The sequence below is a fragment of the Struthio camelus genome, chromosome 1 (assembly GCF_040807025.1).
Source record: "Struthio camelus isolate bStrCam1 chromosome 1, bStrCam1.hap1, whole genome shotgun sequence".
In the NCBI taxonomy this organism is placed as follows: domain Eukaryota; kingdom Metazoa; phylum Chordata; class Aves; order Struthioniformes; family Struthionidae; genus Struthio; species Struthio camelus.
The window spans coordinates 79,111,847-79,128,890 of NC_090942.1; the positions used below are offsets into that span (position 1 = coordinate 79,111,847).

Below are 17,044 nucleotides of genomic sequence, written 5' to 3' on the forward strand. Positions count from 1 at the left end.
CCGTATCTTGCTTTTGGTTTTATTTTCCGGTTTTATTTTTTCTGCTCCCCTCGGACTACTTCAAATTTCCTTCCCAGACTACGCCAGACGTGGCCGACCAGGCGAGGGACGGGGTGGGGGGAGCCATCCGGGCGCAGGACAGCGCCAGGCACGCCTCACACCTCGCGCGCCAGGCTGCCGCTGTCCCCCCCCCCCGCCCCCCCGCCGCAAATCACGCGCAGGAAGCGAAAGCGAAAGGGCAGCCACAAACGGCCCTAACGGTCGCGCCTCAAGCGGCCGCGCGCGCCCCTCCCCCTTCGCCCCGCCGGGCGGCCCCGCGCCCTCGCCCCGCCCCCGCCGCCCGCAGGTGAGCGCCGGCCCCGGGGCGGTGCTGCCGGGGAGAGTCCGCCTCCCCCGGCCCCGGTCCCGGCTGTGCCTGCGCCCGCGCCCCCCGCCGCCGCCGCCCGGCCAGGTACGTGAGGCGGCGGGGAGGGAGCGGGGGGAGGCGGAGCGGGGCCGGGGCTGGCCGAGGGGCGGCGGGGAGAGTCGCTGCCCCGGTGCTCGCCGCCGCCGCCGGGCCTGCGGGGCTGTCTTGTAGGGAGCGTTTCGGCGACGTAGGCGCACATATATCTGTGTGTGTATACATATGTATATGGGAGGGGGGATTCTACTAGCCTGAGTACTTCTGCTGTCCTTTGGGTGCCCTGTCTAAAGGTAAAGCAACCGCTCGGCTGTTCTGGGACACCCCCCCCCCCCCCCACACACACACATACACACCATTTTCCCCTCTAAGTAGCGATTGTACAAAACTCGTACCGTGAGGGGTGCGCTGAAGGCAGTGCTGCTGCAGCCGGGGGGGTGGGGAGGGAGGGTTTTGGGGCGATCTTCCCGCCCTCCTGTAAGCGTGGAGCAGTGTCTTGGGGTTCGTCCGTGAAGGCAGGGCCGGAGGGGTTTTCGTGGTTGGCCAAACGTGGGTTTAGAAACTAAAAAAAAGTAGTTGACTTGGAGTTAGCCTTAAGTGGCAGTCTGGATACGTACTTGCAGCGGGACACTGATTTTCGCAGTTTGTCGTGATAATATGACTCAAAGGTCATAGTGAGGAACAGGGCTCTCTACTGTAGCAGGTATTTTATGACATGTACAGCAGGTATTTTATAACAGCGCTTACAGCCCAACCTGAGAACTGATTCTTGTGATTATTTACACAAGTATGTGACCCGACTGAGGATTTGGTACATTAGGAATATGTGAAATAGTTTGTCGGATTTAATGGCGGGTAGGTGACTTTCTCCTCTTGTGGGTATGCTCGCTGACTTCAGGGTAGAGCTTCCTAAGAGCAAAAGTTTCTGCTTGTGTGAGAGTCCTGTTGCAGAACTGGAGCTCAAGTCAATGCGAAACATCATAAGAAACAGAGATGGAGCAAAGACTACGGTAATAATTCTGTGCTTCTCTGGGTGTGTCACAGGTTGTGTGTTGAGATTCAGCAGTCTTAAGCACAAGCCATAAAGTACATTGTAAAGAAAGTCTGTAGCTCTATATACTGTACCTTTGGGTTTTTTTGTTCCTCTTCACCTCTGTTATTATATATATTTTATTAGTTAAACTTTCAGGACACTTTCTAAATGTGTAGTATCATATTTTTCTTTAGAACTTAAAAGGTTCATTTACAGTATTTTTGTTTGTATGGGACCCCTGCGACCCTGGTGACCGAAAAATACAGCATGTAATTACAATTTGTATCAGAGTGCACACGCACAAGGAGTTGAATTCACATTGTATGTGAAACTTTCTGACACTTCCAAACGTCTGAGTGATGTTCCTGTAACCTTATCATTTTCAAATAAGTGTTCCAATATAAAACAGGCAATGCAAAGTTTAGTTTAGACTAGTTCGACTTTTCTGGGGGAGCTGTGATAGCCGGGAAGTGCCTTCTGGAACCTGTTCCACTTGTTAGCTGCTATTTGCATTCCTGTAATTCTTTCAGTGCAAACAATCCCCCCAGCACCGCCCCCATGAAGTTCACAGTGGTAGAAATCATCTACCAAAAGGCTCAAACCTTTTAAGGCAGAGACAAGAGGCTAATCCTCTGTTCCCACATTTGCATTGCCAAGTAAAGTAAGCAGCTCACCTAAAGTCTAGGGAAAAAGTCCTTTCCCAGGTAGAAGCCTTTCCCAGTCTATTAAATGTAACTGAGTGCACAACGAGGAATCTGCTAATCTGCTCTCCTTTAGGTTGTATGTTGTAATGATTGCCTTGTTGGGTTTTTAGTATCATTATTATTTATTTCATTTTTTTAACACAGATGTGTCATCGGCCTCTGCTACTCAGTCCCTGAGCTGAAGTATCTGTAGACTGCTTTCTATCTGGTCCTTTGCTTTTCAAATCCTCCCTGGGTGTTTAGATGCAGGAGTGAAAGCTCCCTCTGGAGCAGTAGTCAGTGTCCTTGAAGGTAGGAGCCTTACTTCTACATCAAATATTTATACATCAAAGCCCTCTCCCAAGGAGAACGACCTGTGTCTGTGAAGCATTTCAGAATATAAGCCTAGTTTTACCACTAACTTGCTGTATGACCTCTGGCATGTTGCCTAAAAAAAGAGCGTGCCATTTTAGTCTTAAATTTAGCCAGAGAAGGCTTGGAATAGAATTAAGACAGGCAGTGATGACACTGTAACTGAAAGAGTTCTTTTTAAAAGTTGTTTTTACAGAAATAAGTAACATTCCAGCCTTTTCAGACAAAAATATGCAGTATTGTTAAGTGGAACTAACTTTAATAAGTGAAATGAAACTGACTTCCTAGTTTTGTTTTCTTCATTGTTAGAGCAGGAATTCAAGAAGTAAATAGACAGGGTGAGAAGTAAACTGTATTTCTAAAGTTCCCTTGGTTTGAATAAATGTTTAATAACAGCATGACTGAAGAAATGTGTAAGCAGTATTTTTCACACTCCCCTTATGAACTCTTAAGCTCATCTTTAAACATATGGAGAGACCCATGAAATCACTGCGCAATTGAGTAGAATGAATCTATTCATGATTAAGCCTATATGGTGATGTGGATATCAGTTTTTATCAGTTTTAAATTTAGCAGTTTTATCAGTTAAATTGTTCAGAGTCAAAACAGTCTTTGGTGTAAAGGGCTTGTGCATAGTATAGCTATAAGCACTTGTGCGGTGCTGTCTGAATTGGTTAAATTTTGAAATTCAAATATAACAGAATTCTGTAACTGTTTCATAGGCATTGTGTTATTGAAATTATAACTCCAGTTTTATTTAAAAAGAACTGTGAATTTGATTAAAATTACAGATATGTGTCATATTTTTAAATGAAACTTAATAGAACATTATACCTTTTGTTTAAAGATGGCCTCCCTCCTGACCATATAAATGGAAATCCAAAATGTTGCTGAGGCTAGAGATGCAGTATGCAGCTCTGAGAGGTGGAAATTAGGGAATCCAGAGTTTGCTGCTCAGGGCTGGGTCACATAGCCAAGTCACCCAGGGGTGACTCCCCAGCTTTAGTCTTGATAGCTCTTGCTGCTCACTGTATTCACAGTTGGGATTTCAGATTACTTGCCAGCCTCCACGCTAACGTAACCTACTGGCAGTCAAATAGTACTAACCTATCATGGGAACCAGGTATGTATGACCTGCTAATGAGTCATGTGAGGCTGGAGATACATAGGTTGTCCCCTTCTGCTTTTGAAGAAAAAAAAAAAATCCACCCAACTGAAGCTCAGAAAATAAGTAATTATTTTCACGTACAGGAATGAAGAAGTCCGGTTAAAGTTCTTTTTTATTTAAAGAAAAACAATGCACATAAGTTTTCATCAAAAATAGGCTGTGGCCAGTATCAGCATTTCAATGGAAAAATAAATACTGGAAAAATTGAATTTGGAAAATATAAAGACTTACAGTTTTTAAAAGGATGTTTTTTAAAATAGCCTTAGAATGTGTAGGTGAAAGTACCGATTAAAGGAAAGATTTGAGTCATCAGTGCATAAGACGGAAAGGGAATGAAGGTAAAAAGTAATAGTAAAAGAACTGCTAAAAGACCTTTATATTTTAGCAGTGCTGCTAGGTGTTACTATAATGAGGTGCAAATTCTGTTGTGCATATATGCTGTTCAAGCCTGACAGCTTAAAAACTAACAACTCGGTGCCTTTTCAAGGAGACAGTTATCAAAAAAAGCTTTCTTTATGTCAATGAGAGATTGGCAGGTAGTATTACCAGTAATACTGAAGAATGGCTTAGTTGCACCATCATCCCTGACCCAAACGAAAATAAGCTGTTTTATTATAAATTATAAGACATTTTTAAAAGAAAACTGAATATAGTCATTGGCTTATAATACCCAGTTCAAGAGACAAGAACATTTGAAGGAGGAAAAAAGAAAGAAGAAATACTTTTCTGCTTCTGCCAGAAGTCTTTTGTTCATAGTTTCTGAATCTTTCATTCTTTATTACTGAATTCACTTTATATGCTATTGGTGCAATCCATATTCCTCGAGAGTTTCTCTCTTCCTCCTGCGCGCTCTGTCTTTCAGAAGCATAATCTTTGATCTATAATGACAATAATTTTCACAGCATATGCAGACAGTGACTGCAGATGGGGAATAAGTAGCATGAACTGATGAACATGTAAGACATAACAATCCTCTAATCATGCAAATATGGGATTTGGTGGGTCATACCACACTTGCATAAGAAATTTTGAATCCTGAGAGTGCTGCTGTTTACTTCAACAGGGGCTGCGGGTGCCTCGGAGTCAAAGACTACATGTCCGAATTCAGGCATTCGGAATCAGTGGCCACCACTGAATTTGAGCTGTTATTTTGATTGTTCCTTTGACTAGTGATTATACTTGATTTTCATTGATTCTCAAGCCAATTCTTTATGTCAGGATGCTCTCAAAACTCTTAGCTCTTTGATGAGCAAAAGCATCCCTCTCTTCCTCTTTCTCTCAGTGTATATGTATCTATATATAAAAAATAGGGAAACATATATATATAAGGCATTATATATAGGTTATAGGTGTTATATATACGCATAAACCTATATATCTATATATGAGATATATATATATAGAGAGAGAGAGATTTTCCTCGAAACTATGTTTTCATACTTCTATGCTCTTCCAAAAGCAAGTTTTATATTTCTGTTTTCACCATTCAGGGAGTGTGGCAGATCTGTCAGTCATGGGGAGCGGACTAAGATCAGTTCTCCTGAGGGAAACACTCTGTTCATATTAGTTACATATTGTCTCTAGGCAAGCTCATAGGTAGCCTTAAAATCATCTAAGGGAAAAGTTTGGTTTAATGACTTACAAAGTATCTCATTGGAAACTGTTGGCAGAGACAAAAATAGAATCCACGTCTTCGATATTAGCTCTGAGACCATCCATTCTCTTTTCTGTGTGCAAGCCGTGCCTCCATGACTACATCCTCTACATTGTTTAACAAGAGGGAAAGACAATCTTCTTTTCATTAGAGAGGAACAGTTCTCCTTCAGTGCTCCTAGATCACATTCTCCTGTGCTGTGGCTAGGTTAGGAAATATATGGAAACTAAAAATACTCTTCTGAGCCTGTAATTAAAAATGTGGCTTTACGCATACACACAGGGACTTAAAATATTGTTGAGGCAAGCTCTGGCATTCCTGAGTGTTTGAGTGCTAGACTTAGGAAGATTATTGAAGTTCTTGTAACAAACTCTGTGGCTTTGTATCCATATATAATCTTTTAATTAAAAAAACCAAACAAACATAATTCTATTGTGGGACATTATATTGACACCAGTGTAGGTCGTCATCAAGGCTGAATCTTGAGAATAAGCATATAGATTTCTGCCTTTTGATATGATGGAAAAATAGATAGCAGTTGTAGGTTGCTGTTTCTGAGGCCAAGCAGTGTAACAGGATGTAACAGCAGATGTGCTGATAGGAAAGAAATGGTGAGATGGAACAATCGTGGGTTTCATTTCAAGCTGCATTAATGGGCACAGATTTTCTACTTATTATCCCTGGTTGGGACTCATTCAACTTCTATCTCATCTCTTCTCTCTTATCTTGTTCAAATCCCATTTCTTTCACTTAGCCTTCTCAGTAACCCTTCCTGAACTCCCATCTTACTTGCGTGCTTCTTTCGAGGTTGGAAAATTTCAGCCCACAAATAAAGTTGTGAAGAGCTGAAAATAAAGTCTTAGACTTGGAAGTTTCAGGTAGCCTTAATGATATCAGCTAGGCTATGATACCAGTCTTGTCCGTGATAAAGAAAATCCCCAGCGGTGTAACCTCATTGCCCTTCAGTGATGTCTGCCTTAAGGGCTGTTTCTTTGATTTGTTCATTCTCGAGATATTTTTTATTCTTTTTCTTATGTTAATATATCCTGGGGATATTTCTTTTAACTGGAAAGTCTTATCAAAGACTATAGCTGACGTTTTGGGTGTGCTGTGCAGTGCTTGTATTTCACTAAATTTTTCCAACTTTGAAATCAACCCCAGTAGAGACTTTGGACTTCCCTATCTATATGGCTTCTACTAACATCAGGGAATACAGTATCTTTGGGATAACATTGCAGGATTATACTCATAAACTGAACATCAGAGCTTCATGTAGAAAATTCACTGGGAATCCTCATAGTGGTTAGTGGTGTCCACCCCCAACACAACTTTCTAAACCACGCTTAAAAATCTATTAGTTTCTCTATCTTAACGGTGACATAGAGTGGCAGAATAATGCAATGGAGGTAACAAGTTACAACATACACCAAGTTTCCACAGATGGATTCAGATACTATTTTTTTCTAAATGTTTAAGCTTTATTGTTGTTAATTTTTTAAACTAAATTTTAACCCTCTCTCGGGCATTTGAACTCCTGCTTCATAGCCGTCAGTGAGGATTTCTCTGGACATCGCAAGGCTCACAGAGACGGGCATGTGGAATCTTGGGCTAGGTGCAAAAAGAGCTGCATAGGAAAAGGGTGCAAGGCCATTTACAAGGTAATGACCATATTTTTCTGCTTTCCAGTGAATAACCTCTAAGTAGTCTCATGTTGTTAGTATTCTACTGGTAACAAGTTACCTACGCTATTCCTGATTTGGATGATGTTGCTCTCTTAAACATCTTTCTCTATACACACACACGGTTGTGCACGCATGCGCGCGCGCGCGCACACACACACGCCCCTACTAAAAATTTTCTGTTGAGATCCCTGACAGCTAAGAAGTGTTAGAGACACCGCTGTGTGAACATTAAAGAAAAACCTATTCCATGTCTCTTATGAGACAACTGAATATAAAGCCTATCAATGCCTGATAACATGTGCTCTGAGCAACCAGTGCAGTGGATGCTACATCCTGAAATACTTCATGGTTGCTTTTATTCCATAGCTAGAAAGAATTAGAGAAAATTCTGAACATCATACTGTTGAGTACATTTTTATTTATAAAAAGCCATTGAATTATTAAAGTAGAAAAGAGTAAGATGTTTCCCATCACAGACTTTGCACGTCCATCTTTTCAGTTATCGTTCAGGATTTTATCTGACATTTGAGTCGGAAAAAAGCACAAAAATGAATATCGTGTTTGCTGTATACACAGTCTTTAATCAGTTTACACATACTACACATATAACTGAAAGGAATTGAAACAATGAGAAAAGTAAGGAGTTGTTGGTTTCTTTTTCCTTCTAAACTGTAGTCTCCCTTCTCTTCTAGTAAATGTTACTAAACAGTGTCTATAGTGTCCTAAAGTTTCCCCTTTTGGAAGCTGTCTCAGGCTTGTGAAGCGGCTTCCTAGAAGCTTGAGTCTGAGGCTGAAATTCAGAAGTTTGGCATGTACCCTACAAAGGAGGCTTTGAAAAAAGCCTTTGCAACAAAGACTGATCTCTGTAGCTTCAGAAAATATTGAAACTCCTAGCAGCTCCTGTTCATTTAGGTCTAGCTTTGATAGGTAGTAACCCAGGCACCCTTGTAGTTTTATCTTTGTTCAAATATGCATTTTTATGGGTATATTGCTCATTGTTGCCTATTGTTTGAAATATGAATGAAAAGATCACTTTTCTAAAAAATACTCCATTGGTTTACTGGATTTGCACTGTGTATTTTGGAAGCTGTGACCTGATAGCTTAAGCCTGCTCATTGAATCTTAGCTGAGAATGAGCTGTGTGTTCATGATGGAATGCTACAAAGCCCTCTACTGAAGCTGAGGGCCAAAAAAAGGTTGCTTACCACTTGTACTGAGAGAAGGTGGGCGATTCCCGAGTTCTTCAGAAGAGGGTTTTAATATAAGGAACTATCCCATTCTTGGGAGGAAAATCCTGTGCTTGGGAGGAGTGAGATCCTATCCCAACTTTTTTGGTGTCAGTGTGAGGTTTTGGTGTTGATAGGGACAGAATTTCACATTGTGTATACAAGAGTGCCAGAAATCAGGTAGGTGAGTCTTTAATGTTAAACTCAGAACCCAGAAATGAAGAGTAACTGAAAGCTTTATATTATCTTCCCTGCTCTGATATGTCCACTGGGTTTTGTTTCGATGTTTTTTAATCCTGTTAGTGGTAGGAAAAGTCTCTTGAGACAGTGTTCAAGTAGCAGAGTAAGTTACTATATGTTTGCGGCTTTGTTTGTCTCAGCATCTGAACTTAATATACATATTGCTTTGCTTGACAGAAAGATTAAATGGACTTGACAAACTTGCAGTCGTAATCTTATCTTTGCAGTCAGAATCCTGTAAGTCAGGATAAAAGATATGTTATTAAGATTTGAGGAGGAAAATAGTGAAAGAAAAATGCAAAAAAACTTTCGAAAATTTCATGTTTGATTCAACAACTGTTTGCAAATGGAGTTTGGATGTGGTATAATACTACATCTTGGTGCTATAAAAAGGCTATTGAAGTTACAGATCTTTCATCTTGGTGTTGTAAAAAGGCTATTGAAGTTACAGATCTTTTTTATGAGTTTCTTAATTTTTATTTCATGTGGGGTGGCTTTACGGATTGGTTACTGTTGCCTGGTGACATCCCATGGGTAAACACTTAATGAGCTACTGCAGTTAAAATGGGAAGGACAACTGTGCTGATAAATCTGAAAGAAAGCTGCGCTGCTTCTCAACCTTGGGATAGCTTCCAAAAGTGGATACTCCAGTGACGCTACAGACGCTGGTCAGTGACGTTTCCCAGAAGAGAAGGGAGACTGTGGTTTAAAAGAAAAAGAAAAAAAGTGCACTAATGAACCTGAAAGCTAGTAGTTTTAAAGCAATTAATTGTACTTAGCTTCACACCCTATGTTTGTTTCCAATGCTTCCTAACAACCTGTTAGCTTTTTTTCATCCTTTATTTTCCTATCACTTAAAAAAGGCTTCTCTTCCCTATATGAAAGACCTATGCAAAGAAACTGGTTAATTACTGAAGAGACAGTGAAGATACCCATATACAGGATGACACCAACTGCGCAAAAGAAAGGAGCTGTAAATTGGGAAAAAACTTTTCCTTAAGTTCTTCTTGCTTATTTTCTTTCTTTAATTTTTTATCTTTGCTCTTATTTGTAACAACAGTAGGTAAAAGTTTTCAGATAGAAATGTCATTTTAAGTATAAGATGCCTTTGAGAGGGTAAAATAACTTCTTGTCCCAGCCTTAGAACTAGGAAAGCCCACTTATTGTAAATGGGTCCCTTTTACAATGCCATCATTTTCAAGACTTAAAATACTCAATGCGTTCACCTTTTGGTTTCTTTTTTTTCTCTCTCTCTCTCTCTCTCTCTCTCTCTCCTTTCTTTCCTTACCAGCAGGCAGGAGGTGTGAATGAATTGGCTCTAGAGCCAAATGATCCTTATCTGCCTTTGGGATAACTTACTTAAAACATTTTCTTCTGAGGATTTTAAAGTCAGATGATGAGAAAAATCTGCAATAATGTTTATGAAGCCACACAAGTGCCTGCAGAAGCCTGACTGAATTTATGAAAAAAGGAAGAGAGGAATCATTAGAATTCATATACCACAGACTGAATGGAAAAGCAGTAATACTTTATTCCTGAATTATGCTTTTTAGCGGAAGCTCACAAAGAGCTCTGCTGCAATGCCATTACCGACACTGAATAGTATGTTCCTCCTTGAGGAGACCCATTTATTTTCGCTGTCTAAGTGCTAACGGGTGGGTGCAGAATGTGGAAGGTTTGGATGCTGCCAGCTGTAGTCTGGGGGAGCAGAACCCAATTTCATTGTAATCCTTCTGGTACCTGGAGAAGTACTAGGAAGGAAAGTGCATCTCAGTGTGAGTTAGGCTGGCAAGACCTGATTAGGTGAAGAGTGGCAGAAGTGCTTCCTGGTTAATCAAGCAGCTAACACTGCTTTGAGGCTTTGATTCATGAAAACCTTGAACACATAATTCATTTTAGCTGGACTTCTGTTGTGCGTATATTTGAGCTTATGCTTTATGGCTGTCCTGAATGCTTTCCTCAATCTGGGCCCTCAATGGGGTAGTATATCCATTTTACATTGACACACAGCGAGCGATTTACAGGCGTTTGTTCTTAATATATAACTAAAAATGAGGAAAAGGATTAGTTTTTGGGTTTGGAAGGAGGCAGAAGATGTTGTCAATTGCTTCATTGCATTGATGGAGTTTTCAAAGCTTATGCTAGACTGTGCCCCTGTTATTGAAAATCTAGCTGGTAGGCAGTGTGCAAGGGATTTTTTTTTTTTCTGCTGAATACTCTAATTGACCAAGAGAGGGAAGGGAAGGATTTTGCATATTGGCTCTGAATTTTTTCCAGGGATTGGTGTCTAAGTTACTTCTAAAAAAGATAGAGTTGGCTTAGAAATACTTATTCCAGCTGTTACTTAATGAATTAACCAGCCATGGCCAACAGCTATGACAAAGATAGCATATATATTAACTGCTGTAAACACATAGGTTTTTCTTGCCAGCAATGTTGGTAAAGCAAATGTGTTACACAGTATTTCTGGAAGGTTAGGCTGTGTCCCCACATCCTTGGAAAGGGTATAAATGTTATTTAAGAAAAATAAGTGATTTATTTAAATTGTGACGTTTCAAATTGTGGCAGTGAGAGGAAGAGAGGAAGTGACCCTCACCTGACAGTCTTATTTACTTATGATCATTGCATTAATGAATAATTTGTATGTTCTTCTCTGCTATATGGCCTTGCTGTTTTCTGCTGCTAACTTACAGTATCTTTGTCCCCTCACTTTTCTCTCAAACTCTGTGCTGTTTACATACTGCTTATTAAATATTCATTAAACATGTCAAAGGGAATATTTTGGAGGTGTATAAAATGATAAGCTGTTAGGTGCACAAGCTTTTCTTTGAGGTCATCTGAAGGTCTTGAATCCCTGTAAACTTAACAGGTTTTTTTCCCCCCTGCTGCATGCGTTGGCCTAATAAAAACCATCATCTATCCCTTTGCCTTGCTTAAAGTCTTAGACCATCATGCCACTACAGCTGTCGTAGTACTTTATAGACTATAGCAACACTAATGACTACTTCAACAGATAAGTAATGTGAAATTTCTGTAAGATTTCCATTTTTGTCATGTACTGAAAGGGAGGAATAATGAATAAGCAATGTAGTCTTGTTAGATGTTGGCGTAGGTTGAAGCAAGTGTATCTACAGCTGATGCATTCTTGTCTTTAGATTTGTATAAAAATTACCGTGTTCAAAAGTTCAAGAAGAGCTGGGTGCCACTGTTGTTAAGTACCTCTGAAGAGCCTTCTGGTAGTGTTTGATAGAGATTAATGGGCTAATACGTATCATTGCTGTAATATGTTATCAGTGCTGTATTTCTTGTGTGAAAAGTAGGATTTATTATTTTCCAGATGTTAGAAATTTTGATTTTTCCTAGGCTGATAATTTTTGCATGTTCTTGGAGTGCAGTTAAAGATAGAAAGGTAATAAACCAGGCGCAATGACAGTAAGAAATGTTACATGACAGTGGCAAGATTTCTTTTGAAGATAACTCTTGTTAAAATATGAAAAGGTCTACTAGCAGAATCCTGTTAATAATATGTCATAATTTCAGTCGTCATGCTACTGCTTCATTTTTTTCATTTCATGAGAATTTCTCTGTACCATGCATGAATATAGACAAATACCTTTGGATGAGAGGATGATGTCTTCAGAGTGGAAGCCTTTTATAAGAGGGCGACCATACGACAGTTGTTATTACCAAATACACACGCAAGCAGATCACCCAGCAATAAAAACGTGATTCCAGATTGTACAGGGATGCACAGTCCCATTTCTGCCAAGTTAGTCAAAGTACACAGAGGCAGCAAAAAAGCATAAATCCTTGTTTATGTCGGCTGCAGGAGGACAGAAGATACTTACTTGATGTCACATAAATCTTGCTGGTATAAAGTTAACCTGCCAAAATTGTTTGAATAAATCTGAATTCGTAGAGTTCATTTATGCTAGGTCATTCTCTCTTTCGTGTGACCTCAGTTTTTTGGATCCAGTACTGGGAACTTCAGGAGCAGATATACTTATAATTGAACCATGACATGAAGTGCCTCTCATCCAGATTTTAGGTAGTCTTTTGGGGGTCTATCTGCCGTGCCAGTTAAGAGAGTTACAGCTGTGTAAGACATGGGCAGAGTGAGTAAGGAAGAAAATGAACAGGAAGCCTTTGAGCTGTGTTTTAAACTTTAAACCTAATTTAACTTTTTTTCACCTCTAAAATTTAAGATGGAAAGATCTGCTTCTGTGTCTTTTTTTCCTTCATCTAGTTCCCTATACTCTGTAGTCTGTGCTGACCAATTTATTATTCTATTTCGCAGTTTTGCACGTTTAATAATCCTTTGTGCTCTTCCACAAACCTGTCAAATAGCTTTGCTCACAAAAAAACAGCAATATAAAATGTTAGTTTCTCTTGAGTATCAGTTTTGATACTTTGCTACATCTTGGTGGAAAGATGAGCCAAGAACATTTTAACATTGTTTTCACAGTTCTAACATCAAGAAAATACTTGAAACTCTTGAAATATAAAGGCATTTCTCAATTTTTGTTCAATTTTAACCCCAAAACATCCTATAGAAGTGTAGCCTTGTATGAGATCTGATTTGAAAAAAAAGATCCTGTAGGTGGGATGTGTGGATGTGAATGGAGGTGAAATTTGAGGTAGATGAAAATCAAAATTACAGAAGGAAGTTGAGTTCAAAGTTAGATCTGAAGCGGCTGCTGTTGCTGCCTGATTATATTGATTTTCATCAAACATGTGAGCTGTTTTGGGCCCTATTAAGCCCGTTGGCACAAGCAGATGAATGACTGCGTTCTCATCTGAAATGTTTGCTGAAGTATTTTGGCAGCTTTGTTGCGCTCATGCATTGAACTCTCACAGTAAAACACCACCAGGCTTTGCAGTACTAAATCTCCTGCCTTGCACACTAAATTGTGATAACTTAGAAATTGTCTGGGAGGAAAAAATTTAATCTTAATATTCTAGACTTAATGGGAAAATAATTATTTCAGGCAAACAAATAACTGAATCTTTAGTATTTAAGTAGTATTAAGAAACAGTCCAGTGCAGACGGAGAAGCAGTGGAACAGTAGATGCTGTTATCTTTGTTTTTGCTTGGTTTTCAACTGAGATTTATAACTAAAGCATGGGTTGTATGTTCACCATGTAAAATGCCTTTTGGAATTCTGCTTCTTTGCTCTAAAGTACTATTTCATTTTGGTTTAGTGAGGATGTGTGTGTGGGGGGGGGTGATGGTAAGCTGGATGAACTGTAACCACATCTTGACAAGAAATGGAAACACTAGTCTATGTTACATAAATGTAAGCAAAATAGTAATTTATTTTAAAAGCCCTAATTTATTCCAGCCAGAGGAATCCCCAGTGAATAATTATACAATTAAAAAAAAAAAACCTCTGATATCATAATACACCAACCCTTTGTCCAGTAACTTGTCAGATTAATTTAATTAAAAAATACAGTCTTAAAAATAGACTTGTCAGCAATTGAAAGTGTTTAATCCCTTGAGATGGAAGCGCTAGTTAAACATGAGTTCAGCCCAACATAATTCTGCCACATTAGTGTGTATTACAGTATATTAATTTAGAAAGCAAGTTCCATAGATGACTGATCATTAATGTTTATTATGATTACATTGTGGTAATCTTTGTTTAGTCAATAAACATTTACACTGAATCAAAAAATGGTGTTGTAGTGTGTCATATTGCAGCCATTTATCCATGTTCAGATAATTTTGTCCTAACGATATGGCAAGCTTACATGGCTTTCTGTTAATTGGTTATACATTAGGTGCTTTTTTTTCCATGTACTTGTGTTATGCCAGATGAATGAGTGGATGTGATAAGAAAATAGCTGCACTGTTTCAGACAACAAGAGAATTTCTAAAACCTCTTTGCTCGTAATGGGTAGAAATAATCCTTTTACTTCAATGCTTGCAGAACTGGGAATAGCTGATACATGCAGATATTTATACACAGTAGGAAAACAATTTTTATTTCACTCTGACATGCTTAATTGTTCTCATAAATAGAGTTTTTACTCCTTCCAGCAGGGTGGCTGGTGGGAGAGGGACATACATGCATGCTTATGTTTCATGATCTCCTGGCCCCCCCCCCCCCCCCCCCTTAAAATGTGTCACTGGCTTCCTGGCAGAGGAAAACTTAGTGATGGGCAGTCTGTAGGTTCAAAGTATAACTTTGAAGTATAATTCCTTCTTTCAGCCTAAGAGATTTGGTGGTAGCTGCCATTTCCTCTAGTGGGGAAAAAGCGATGTGGAGAGGAACTAAGCCAAGATAAAGAAACTAGGGAGAAAGTGGAAAACAAAAGAGTCATGGGGGAAGGGAGGAAAACAAAGGGACAGACAGGAGAAGGCCAGATAGGAAGAAAGATAAGGGAGGAACTCCATGGAAAGAAAGACAGAAAACAAGGTGCAAGAAGTTAAATCAGAGGAGGAATAACGAGAAGAGCCGCTTGGACGGACACAGAAAAGTGTGACTTAGAACTGTCACAGAGGAACAGCAAGTAACAGGTCACTGCTCCCCCTCCTGCCCGATGCTAGTGAGCACCAGGATTCCCAGAGTTGGCATTCGACTGAACAGAAGATGGGATTACCACATCCCAGCTGCAAGTGGGAATGTCAAAAAGCCAGAGTTGAGTGGCCAGCGAAAATGGACCTTGAAACCAGAGTCTGCAGGTCTATAACACATCACTGCACTACATCTCTGCACTACATCAGTAGTGCTTGGGAGGAAGGAATGAGGGTTTTGGCGGGACAGGCTGTGTAGGTAAGTCTGTGCCGTGCATTGCAGGGATGGGGACCACCGAAGTGCCAAATAACCAGAGCGCTCTGTCCGCAGTAGTTGCTCTGCCATGTAGGGTTAATTTTTTGTGGCCCAGAAGTATGTGGACGTACTCCAAGCGGCCCAGGCATTAGAGGAGCAAAGCCACATTTTAAGTGTGGCATCAAAACCTCATATAATCTTTCAGTGGAGGTGGGCTTTTCCAGTATGTGCACAGCACTTTCCTCAGTAATAGTGATGTGCAACGTGTCATCTCGACTTTCTTAATATCTCTTTTGCCAAGACAAATTGATATTGCTTTCTTTTGCAAAGCTTTGTCCTCAGGATTGATGTAACATCAGAGCGTACCTAGATGGATCCAAACTATATAGTGTATTATGAAAGGGGAAAGGAGACAAGTGTGCTTTAGTATCCAATATAATTTGGCTTACAGAGATAAAGCAAACCTGAGTAAAGAAACAAAGGAACTCTGATGCTTTGGGCTTTTGGATATTTAAAGAATAATGCTTTATAATTTATCCAGGAGTAAATACCGGAAAAAACAGCTACATGAACTCCCCAAGTCTAGGACAATATATACCGAGTAAGCAGTATTCTCCTATTTTCAAAGCACTGAATGGATGAGACTAGTATAAAATTGCTTCCAGAGAAATCAGTGCTGTTTGATCAGTGTGTAACTTGGTATGACAGAGCACAGATACTCATCTGTCTCCCTCTCTACCTTATTTTCAAGGCTGTGTCTAAATCCATCACAGGAATTAACCTTTGTGTACGCTCTGCTTCGGTCTGTCTCTGATTATTACATAAAAAGAAGCTCAAAATCTCCCAGACTGATTTGAAACATAATGGATAAAAGTGTGTGGGTTTTTTAGGTTGTATGCATTTAATTTTTGTTTCTAGTCTTCCACTTTAAGAGAACATTTTTCATTGTAGCCTTAAAAACAGCTAAATTCATACCTTATTTCTTGGACACAAAATTGATACTGCAGCACAGTGTTACCTTGGACGTGGTGGGATGAGTGTTAGTGTGTAAGAACCCAAATCCTGTTAAAAATTTATGCACAAATTTCATGCTGACAAATGCAGAAATATTTACAATATTTTGCCTTAACTGATTTTTCATATCACATAAACACAAAAACGTCATGCAACAATTTAAGGGCAGTGATTATACCTTTAAAGCTGATTGAAATACCAATACATAGTTGAATAATCTCTTTTAAACTTGCATTGATGTTTTCAAAAAAAAAAATTATTTTCTCATTTTAGAAAGGAATTCTCCAACCTCTGTATGACCCGTCATCCTTCATGTTCTTAAGTAATGTTTTCTTAAAAATTTGATGAATCCTTTTTTCTTTTAAAATTAAATTTTCATGGAACATTGGTTAAAAATGTTTCGACATTTCAGAGAGATATGGCTTGTTCTTTGAATTTATGCCTGTTTATCTTGCACCAAAATCAATAGAACTTATTACAGTAGTAAAATTAAGTAAATCAGAATTTTTAGGATTGGAGCCCAAATAGAAAATTGAATAAAATTAAAGCTGTTTAAATTTTCCTTAATTTCAAGGTTCAGTAACACTTTTCATCAATATTGATCTGTAGAAGTAATACTAAAATACTGTGGGGCCTATAAAGGCAAATATGCTCAATTTGAAAAGTACTGTATTCGGTGTTTCAGAACCGTGCAAAACTGCCCATGCAACTTTATTTGCTGCATACAAAATGCAGCAAATCATTATGCAGCTATCATTCTTGCAGAGTCCAAACAAGAAGCTGTGTCTGTACTGCT

At 39.4% G+C, this 17,044-nt stretch overlaps 1 protein-coding gene across 9 annotated transcripts in view; it reads left to right on the plus strand.

Annotated features, from left to right (window-relative positions):
• The first annotated feature begins 335 nt into the window (after positions 1 to 335).
• The window catches only part of ARHGAP8 (Rho GTPase activating protein 8), a 103,760-nt gene continuing 87,051 nt past the window's right edge, over positions 336 to 17,044 (plus strand). For 2 of the 9 annotated variants that reach the window (XM_068951515.1, XM_068951461.1), the window contains exons 1-2: positions 342 to 451; positions 6,856 to 6,968. The gene's annotated coding sequence lies outside the window, so the exon portion shown is untranslated. Of the gene's footprint in view, positions 452 to 480; positions 694 to 2,281; positions 2,429 to 6,855; positions 6,969 to 17,044 lie in introns of those variants that run through there. The other 7 variants (XM_068951506.1, XM_068951524.1, XM_068951482.1 and 4 more) reach the window with 6 other exon arrangements.